The 8325-nt window shown below is 38.1% G+C and overlaps 1 non-coding gene across 1 annotated transcript; it reads right to left on the bottom strand.

Moving 5' to 3' along the window:
* Positions 1–3079: 3079 nt before the first annotated feature.
* LOC148548678 (small nucleolar RNA R71) lies at positions 3080–3187 on the bottom strand. Its single transcript, XR_015897794.1, has one exon. It is a non-coding gene; the product is annotated as a small nucleolar RNA R71 (small nucleolar RNA).
* Between the last annotated feature and the right edge of the window lie 5138 nt (positions 3188–8325).

Here is an 8325-nt window from a genome sequence, read left to right as displayed (position 1 = left end):
GCAAAAGGAGGGTGAATCCTATTCCAGCATGATCGAGAACCGACAGATGATTAGCCGTGCTATGACAGAGCATGTGAGCATATTTTTCACTGAGAGGAGGGGATGTAGCCACTGACAACGGTGATGCCCTTGCATAAAGCCAGCCATGGAAAGGAGTAAGACTAACTGGATGAAGATAGCAGGAAAGCAAAGGTTCAGAGGAACGAAAAGCATCTCCATTCGCTTATCTGAAATTCCTACCAATGATTTACATAAGTACCTCTATCCCTATTCTATTATTTATTATTCGAAAACATCATTATCAATTTATATCTGCCTAACTGAGATTTGCAAGGTGACCATAGCTTGCTTCATACCGACAATCTCCGTGGGATTCGACCCTTACTCACGTAAGGTATTACTTGGACGACCCAGTGCACTTGCTAGTTAGTTGTATCGAAGTTGTGAACCATGGTATTGGCACCATGTTCTTGGCGCCATTGCCAGGGGAAGAAAGAGCCATGAATTTTACATAATTAAAGTGTAATCACGATTACGCGTACCAAGTTGCTCACGTTGCCAGGGATTGTTCGAGCCTGGACATCACAATTTTGTGTACCAAGTTTTTGGCGCCGTTGCCGGGGATTGTTTGAGTTTGGACAACTGACGGTTCATCCTGTTGCTCAGATTAGGTAATTTTCTTTTTGTTTTGTTTTCAAAAATTTTTCAAAAATCTTTCAAAAATTTTTCTTTTGTTTTCGAAAAAAATAAATAAATAAATAAAAATAATAAAAATAATGTTTTCAAAAATAAATTATTCTATGGCTTCAAAATTTTTAAGAATGAATTCTCGTGTTTCATGAAGCATGTGAAGCCTGGCTGGCTGTAAAGCCATGTCTAAATTCATTTGGACTAAGGCTTCCAAACCATCAGCATAGAGGCAAGTTACATATTTGATAAGTAATGAGCAGTATATTCTGATATCTTTCTGAAGCTTGGCTGGCCATTGGCCATGTCTAGTGTTTTGGACCGGAGCTTTCATTGAAAGCTTGGCTGGCTAGTGAGCCATATCTAATTCCTGGACTGAAGCTTTAGACTAAGAATGCAAGATTCCTGGAATTCATATTAAAAATTTTGGAATCCTTATTTTTCCTTTGTCAACTAATTTTCAAAAAATACCAAAAAAATTAGAAAATTATAAAAATCAAAAACATTTTTTGTGTTTCTTGTTTGAGTCTTGAGTCATGTTATAAGTTTGGTGTCACTTGCATATGCATCTTGCATTTTTCGAAAATATCATGCATTCATAGTGTTCTTCATGATCTTCAAGTTGTTCTTGGTAAGTCTTCTTGTTTGATCTTGATATTTTCATGTTTTGTGTCTTTTCTTGTTTTACATGTGCATTTTTCGTTTCTTAGAGTCTAAACATGAAAGATTTCTAAGTTTGGTGTCTTACATGTTTTCTTTGCATAAAAAATTTTTCAAAAATATGTTCTTGATGTTCATCTTGACATTCAAAGTGTTCTTGGTGTTCATCTTGACATTCATATCATTCATGCATGCATTCATTGTTTTGATTCAAAATTTTCATGTATTGAGTCTTTTTGTTGTTTTTCTCTCTCATCATAAAAAATCAAAAATCAAAAAAATATCTTTCCCTTTTTCTCTCATCAAATTTGAAAATTTGGATTGACTTTTTCAAAAATTTTTAAAAATCAAATTGTTTCTCATAAGTCAAATCAAATTTTCAATTTGAAAATCTTATCTTTTTCAAAATCTTTTTCAAAAATCAAATCTTTTTCAAAATTCTTAGTTATTTTCGAAAATTCCAAAAATATTTTTCAAAATTCTTTTTCTTATTTTTATATCAAATTTTCGAAAATAACATAATCAATTAATGTTTTGATTCAAAAACTTGAAGTTTGTTACTTGCTTGTTAAGAAAGATTCAAACTTTAAGTTCTAGAATCATATCTTGTGATTTCTTGTGAATCAAGTCATTAATTGTGATTTTAAAAATCAAATCTTTTTCAAAAACAATTTCAATCATATCTTTTCAAAAATTTGATTTCAAAATATCTTCTCTAACTTCCTAACTTCTTATCTTTTCAAAATTGATTTTCAAATTTGTCAACTAACTAACTAACTTTTTGTTTGTTTCTTAACTTTTTCAAAACTACCTAACTAACTCTCTCTCTCTCATTTTCGAAAATATCTTCCCTCTTTTTCAAAAATTTCTTTTTAATTAACAAATTATTCTTATTTTTATTTTTGATTTTAAAAATTTTCGAAAAATACTAACATTTTTAAAAAAAAAACCATTTTCGAAAATCACTAACTCTTTTTCAAAAATTATTTTCGAAAATTCCTTCTCTCTCATCTTAATCTATTTATTTATACATCTACTAACATCTCATCTCACATCTCAACCCTCCTCACAGTTGTGTTTCTTCCATTATATCACATTCTTTGTCTCCCCCTCTTCTTCTACTCACACAGAGATCCCTATACTGTGGTATAAAGGATCTCTATTATTATTTTTTTTTATGTGCCCTCTTCTTTGTCATATGAGCAGGAGCAAGGATAAGAACATTCTTGTGGAAGCAGATCCAGAACCTGAAAGGACTCTGAAAAGAAAACTAAGAGAAGCTAAAATACAACAATCCAGAGATAACCTTTCAGAAATTTTCGAACAAGAAGAGGAGATGGCAGCCGAAAATAATAATAATGTAAGGAAGATGCTTGGTGACTTTACTGCACCTAATTCCAATTTACATGGAAGAAGCATCTCCATTCCTGCCATTGGAGCAAACAATTTTGAGCTGAAACCTCAATTAGTTTCTCTGATGCAGCAGAACTGCAAGTTTCATGGACTTCCATCTGAAGATCCTTTTCAGTTCTTAACTGAATTCTTGCAGATATGTGATACTGTTAAGACTAATGGAGTAGATCCTGAAGTCTACAGGCTCATGCTTTTCCCTTTTGCTATAAGAGACAGAGCTAGATTATGGTTGGATTCTCAACCCAAAGACAGCCTGAACTCTTGGGATAAGCTGGTCACGGCTTTCTTAGCCAAGTACTTTCCTCCTCAAAAGCTGAGCAAGCTTAGAGCTGATGTTCAAACCTTCAGACAAAAAGAAGGTGAATCCCTCTATGAAGCTTGGGAAAGATACAAACAGTTGACCAAAAAGTGTCCTTCTGACATGCTTTCAGAATGGACCATCCTGGATATATTCTATGATGGTTTATCTGAGCTATCAAAGATGTCACTGGACACCTCTGCAGGTGGATCCATTCACCTAAAGAAAACGCCTGCAGAAGCTCAAGAACTCATTGACATGGTTGCTAATAACCAGTTCATGTACACTTCTGAAAGGAATCCTGTGATCAATGGGACGCCTATGAAGAAGGGAGTTCTTGAAGTTGATACTCTGAATGCCATATTGGCTCAGAATAAAATATTGACTCAGCAAGTCAATATGATCTCTCAGAGTCTGAATGGAATGCAAGTTGCATCCAACAGTACTCAAGAGGCTTCTTATGAAGAAGAAGCTTATGATCCTGAGAACCCTGCAATAGCAGAGGTGAATTATTTAGGTGAACCTTATGGAAACACCTATAACTCATCATGGAGAAATCATCCAAATTTCTCATGGAAGGATCAAAAGCCTCAACAAGGCTTTAATAATGGTGGAAGAAACAGGTTTAGCAATAGCAAGCATTTTCCATCGTTCACTCAGCAACAGACAGAGAACTCTGAACAAAATACTTCTAATTTGGCAAACTTAGTCTCTGATCTGTCTAAGGCCACTGTAAGTTTCATGAATGAAACAAGATCTTCCATTAGAAATCTGGAAGCACAAGTGGGCCAGCTGAGTAAAAGGATCACTGAAATCCCTCCTAGTACTCTCCTAAGCAATACAGAAGAGAATCCAAAAGGAGAGTGCAAGGCCATTGACATAAGCACCATGGCCGAACCCAAAGAAGGAGAGGAGGACGTGAATCCCAAGGAGGAAGACCTCCTGGGATGTCCAGTGATCAATAAGGAGCTTCCCTCTGAGGAACAAAAGGACTCTGAGGCTCATCTAGAGACCATAGAGATTCCATTGAACCTCCTTATGCCCTTCATGAGCTCTGATGAGTATTCCTCTTCTGAAGAGAATGAGGATGTTACTGAAGAGCAAACTGCCAAGTTTCTTGGTGCAATCATGAAGCTGAATGCCAAATTATTTGGCATTGATACTTGGGAAGTTGAACCTCCCTTGTTCATCAATGAACTAAGTGATCTGGATCAACTGACATTGCCTCAGAAGAGACAGGATCCTGGAAAGTTCATAATACCTTGTACTATAGGCACCATGATCTTTAAGGCTCTGTGTGACCTTGGTTCAGGAATAAACCTCATGCCCCTCTCTGTAATAGAGAAATTGGGAATCTATGGGGTGCAAATTGCTAAAATCTCATTAGAGATGGCAGACAGTTCAAGAAAACAGGCTTATGGACAAGTAGAGGACGTGTTAGTAAAGGTTGAAGGCCTTTACATCCCTGCTGATTTCATAGTCCTGGATATTGGAAAGGAAGAGGATGAATCCATCATCCTAGGAAGACCTTTCCTGGCCACAGCAAGAGCTGTGATTGATGTTGACAGAGGTGAAATAGTCCTTCAATGGAATGAGGACTCCCTTGTGTTGAAAACTCAAGGATCTCCCTCTGCAACCATGGAGAGGAAGCAGAAAAAGCTTCTCTCAAAGCAGAGTCAACCAGAGCCCCCACAGTCAAACTCTAAGGTTGGTGTTGGGAGGCCACAACCAAACTCTAAGTTTGGTGTTGAACTCCCATATCCAAACTCTAAGTTTGGTGTTGGAGAGTCTCAACAAAGCTCTGCACATCTGTGAGGATCCATGAGAAGTTATGAGTGGATGCCACCATGTTGTCTTCTTGTTGGAGCTGCAGGTATTCATCAGTATAATGGGTATAATCAGCACAGATTCCGCAAACTCTCTGTGGGACTAGTTGTTGGTTTTTCTGTGGTGGAGGAGGTTGAGCTTGCTGAGCTTGTTGTTGATTCAATTGCATCTGCTTCAGCAAGTTATTCATCTCACATATACTCTGAGCTAGAGCCGCAGTCTCTCTGTTAGAAGATACTTCTGCAACGGCTTTTGAACGGCCTTGCTTTTGTCTGTGGTTCCTAGTAGATTCAGCTAAATCACTGATCAATTGCCATGCTTCATCAGTGGTCTTGTACTTCTTCATAGACCCATTGCTGGCACTTTCCAATGTGGTCTTATTGAAGCGTTCCCAGTATTCAAAGAGAGACTTATTGTCATCCTGAACAATTGTGGAAATATCCTTCCTCAGTTTATCAGTAACTTCAGATGGAAAGAATTTCTCCAAAAACTCCTTTCTGAGTGTATCCCAGTTGGATACATTTGCTAGAGGTTGAGTGTAGTACCACTCTCTTGCCTTTCCCTCAAGAGAAAATGGGAAAGCTTTCAGCAAAATTGAAGTTTCATCAGTACCATCACGCCTGACAGTGGAACAGGCTGCTTGGAAATCTCTCTAGTGCTTGATGGGCTCTTGAGCAGGTAAGCCATGAAACTTGGGCATCAAATTTAGCAGTGCGGTCTTTATTTCAAAATCTGTAGCTACCACTGGATGATGCGCTTGAAACGGTTACATTGTAAAATCAGGAGCTCCTTCCTCCTGGATGGTAACTCTCCTAGCTGCCATGTCTCCTGCACGTAAAACAACCGAATTAGTAAAACGGAGGCTGGTTTCTTCCTCAACTGACGTTTCAGATTCGTCCTCAGAGAGGACTAATCGACGCTTAGCTCGCCTTATTTGTGAAATAGTCCTTTCAATTTCAGGATCGAATATTGGCAAGTTGGGGTCAGGTAGTGAATGCGTCATTTGACGAAAGAAACATTAAGCTCATAGTAAAAACAATAAAATAAAATGCAAATAAATAAATTCTAATTAATAACTTTAGCACTCTATTGCAACTCCCCGGCAACGCCGCCAAAAATTGACGGAGCACAGAAGTTGGTGAATTAAAATTTAATAAAATAGTTACGTTGTAAGTATAGTTCTTAACTCACCAAAAATCTGCCTATCAATTTACAGATATGGCACAGAAAATTTAAAGTAAAAATTACTAGGAGTTTGAGTCCCAGGTCGTCTCCCAACGAGTTGCAGAAAAGTGTGCTATTTTATTAATCAGATGTTTCCAAAGAAATTGAGTTAAGTAGATGGAAAATTAAATTGAGAAAATTAAATAATATGAGTAAAAGCCTTGAGTGGGAGTTGATTAGTTTGAATCTCTATTATTGATGGAATGATTTCAAGATTAATTGATAATTAATGGTTGTTCTGTTTAGTTATCCTTTACTAGGTAAAGGAAAGTCAAACGAGTTGGAATGCTAGATCTGCTCACGAGTTGCAACCCACTTAGTTCAAAGGGATTGGTGTTAGTGACTAGATAGAAATCCAACAGTTAACCCAATTACAAATTTTCTTTCAATCCTTGCAACTCAAGAGTTCCTTTCAATCAACTCAAGAGTTAACCCAACAGTTAACACATGAAAGGGAATTAAAAGAAGACATGATTATTGGAAATTAAAATGAATTAAAATAACAGAAATAACCCTTGTATTAAATAATCATAAAAGTATTCAATTGACAAAATTGAGCAAAGTAAAGAACATGGAATAATAAAACCAAGTTAAGAGAACGATCTAGAATGACGAAGTCTTGATGAAGTACTAACTCTTCTCAATGTTCCAATGCTAAGACCAATTGAAAATTAAATCCTAAAAACTAAAGAAAAAAAACCTAGAGGAGGAGTAAAACTCGATCTAAAACTGAAAACTGTGTAGAATGAATGTTGTTCTTTGTTTCTGCATGTTCTCTGGCTCTAGTCTGCTGTTCCGGGCCGAAAACTGTCGAAATAAGGTCCAAAATCGCCCCCAGCGAGTTCTACAGATTATGCAGATTGCACATGTCACGCGATCGCGTCACCCATGCGGACGCGTCATTCGCGCTTTTCCTTGCCACGCGTTCGCGTCGTCCATGCTACCACGTCGCTTTAGCTTTTCCAATCCACGCGGCCGCGTGAGCCATGCGGCCGCGTCACTGCGATTTGCTCTCCTTCGCGCGGTCGCGTGAGCCATGCGACCGCATCATTTCTCGCTGGTTATCTCCTCAAATTCTTGTGTTCCTTCCATTTCTGCCAGCTTCCTTTCTAATCTCCAACTCATTCATGCCCTGTAAAGTCTGAAACACTCAACACACAGATCACGGCATCGAATGAAATAAAGGAGAATTAAAAATACATAATTAAAGTCTCTAGGAAGCAGTTTTCAAACATGTAATAAATTCAGGAAGGAATTATAATTGCATTCTAATTTAATGAATAAGTGGGTAAGGATCATGATAAAACCACACAATTAAACACAATATAAACCATAAAATAGTGGTTTATCACATGTTCCTCTTGAATTTGATGGCATTGGTCGGTGTAATGTGTAGTGCTAGAGCACAAACCACAAATCCTAGGAGGGCCTTCAAGTTGAGCAACCGGAGGAGGGGATTGGATGACCTTGATGGAGCAGTACTCCCTTTGATCTCTTTGAATTTGTGTAAGGATGGTGGTCATATCCCCAAGTGCCTTGGTTAGACTTGCTTCGGAGGGGGGCGGTTCTACCACACCCTTAAGGGGGTTACTCCTCACTCTTGTGTGTTGTGTAGATTCGGTGACATCCTTTATCAAATCCCAAGCTTCTCCTTCCGTCTTGTTTTTCGAAAGGGACCCGCCACTAGAGGCGATAAGCAATCTTCTATCTTCCGCACAAAGACCTCCGGTGAAGTAGCTAATGAGCAAGTGAGTGGTCATTCCGTGATGTGGACATGACTCCAGTAACCTCTTGAATCGAGACCAATACTTATACATGCTCTCTTGGTCTCTTTGCATTATGCCCGAAATCTCTTTCCGGATGTACTCGGTCTTCTCCGGTGGGAAGAACTTGTCAAGAAACTCTCTTCTTAAGAAATCCCAATTAGTCACAATATCATCCGGTAGCGAATAGAACCATGTTTTTTCTTGCGCTTCAAGAGAGAAAGGAAAAGCAAAAACCATGATGGCTACCTCATCGGCTCCATGCCTTCGAGCCGTAGAACAAGCAACATGAAAATCCTTCAAATGTCGGATGGGGTCTTGACCCGGCAACCCATGATACTTAGGAAGTAGATTTATCAAGCTACTCTTCAACTCAAAGTTTGGATCAAGGTTAGGATATCTTGCTTGTAACGGTTGAAGTATGATATCCGGAGCTCCTTGCTCATACAAAGT

This window comes from Arachis ipaensis, chromosome B8 (genome assembly GCF_059453495.1).
Source record: "Arachis ipaensis isolate K30076 ecotype BB chromosome B8, ASM5945349v1, whole genome shotgun sequence".
Lineage (NCBI taxonomy): Eukaryota > Viridiplantae > Streptophyta > Magnoliopsida > Fabales > Fabaceae > Arachis > Arachis ipaensis.
The sequence above is the reverse complement of the archived record's forward strand: the minus strand, read 5'-3'. Positions and strand labels throughout refer to the sequence as shown.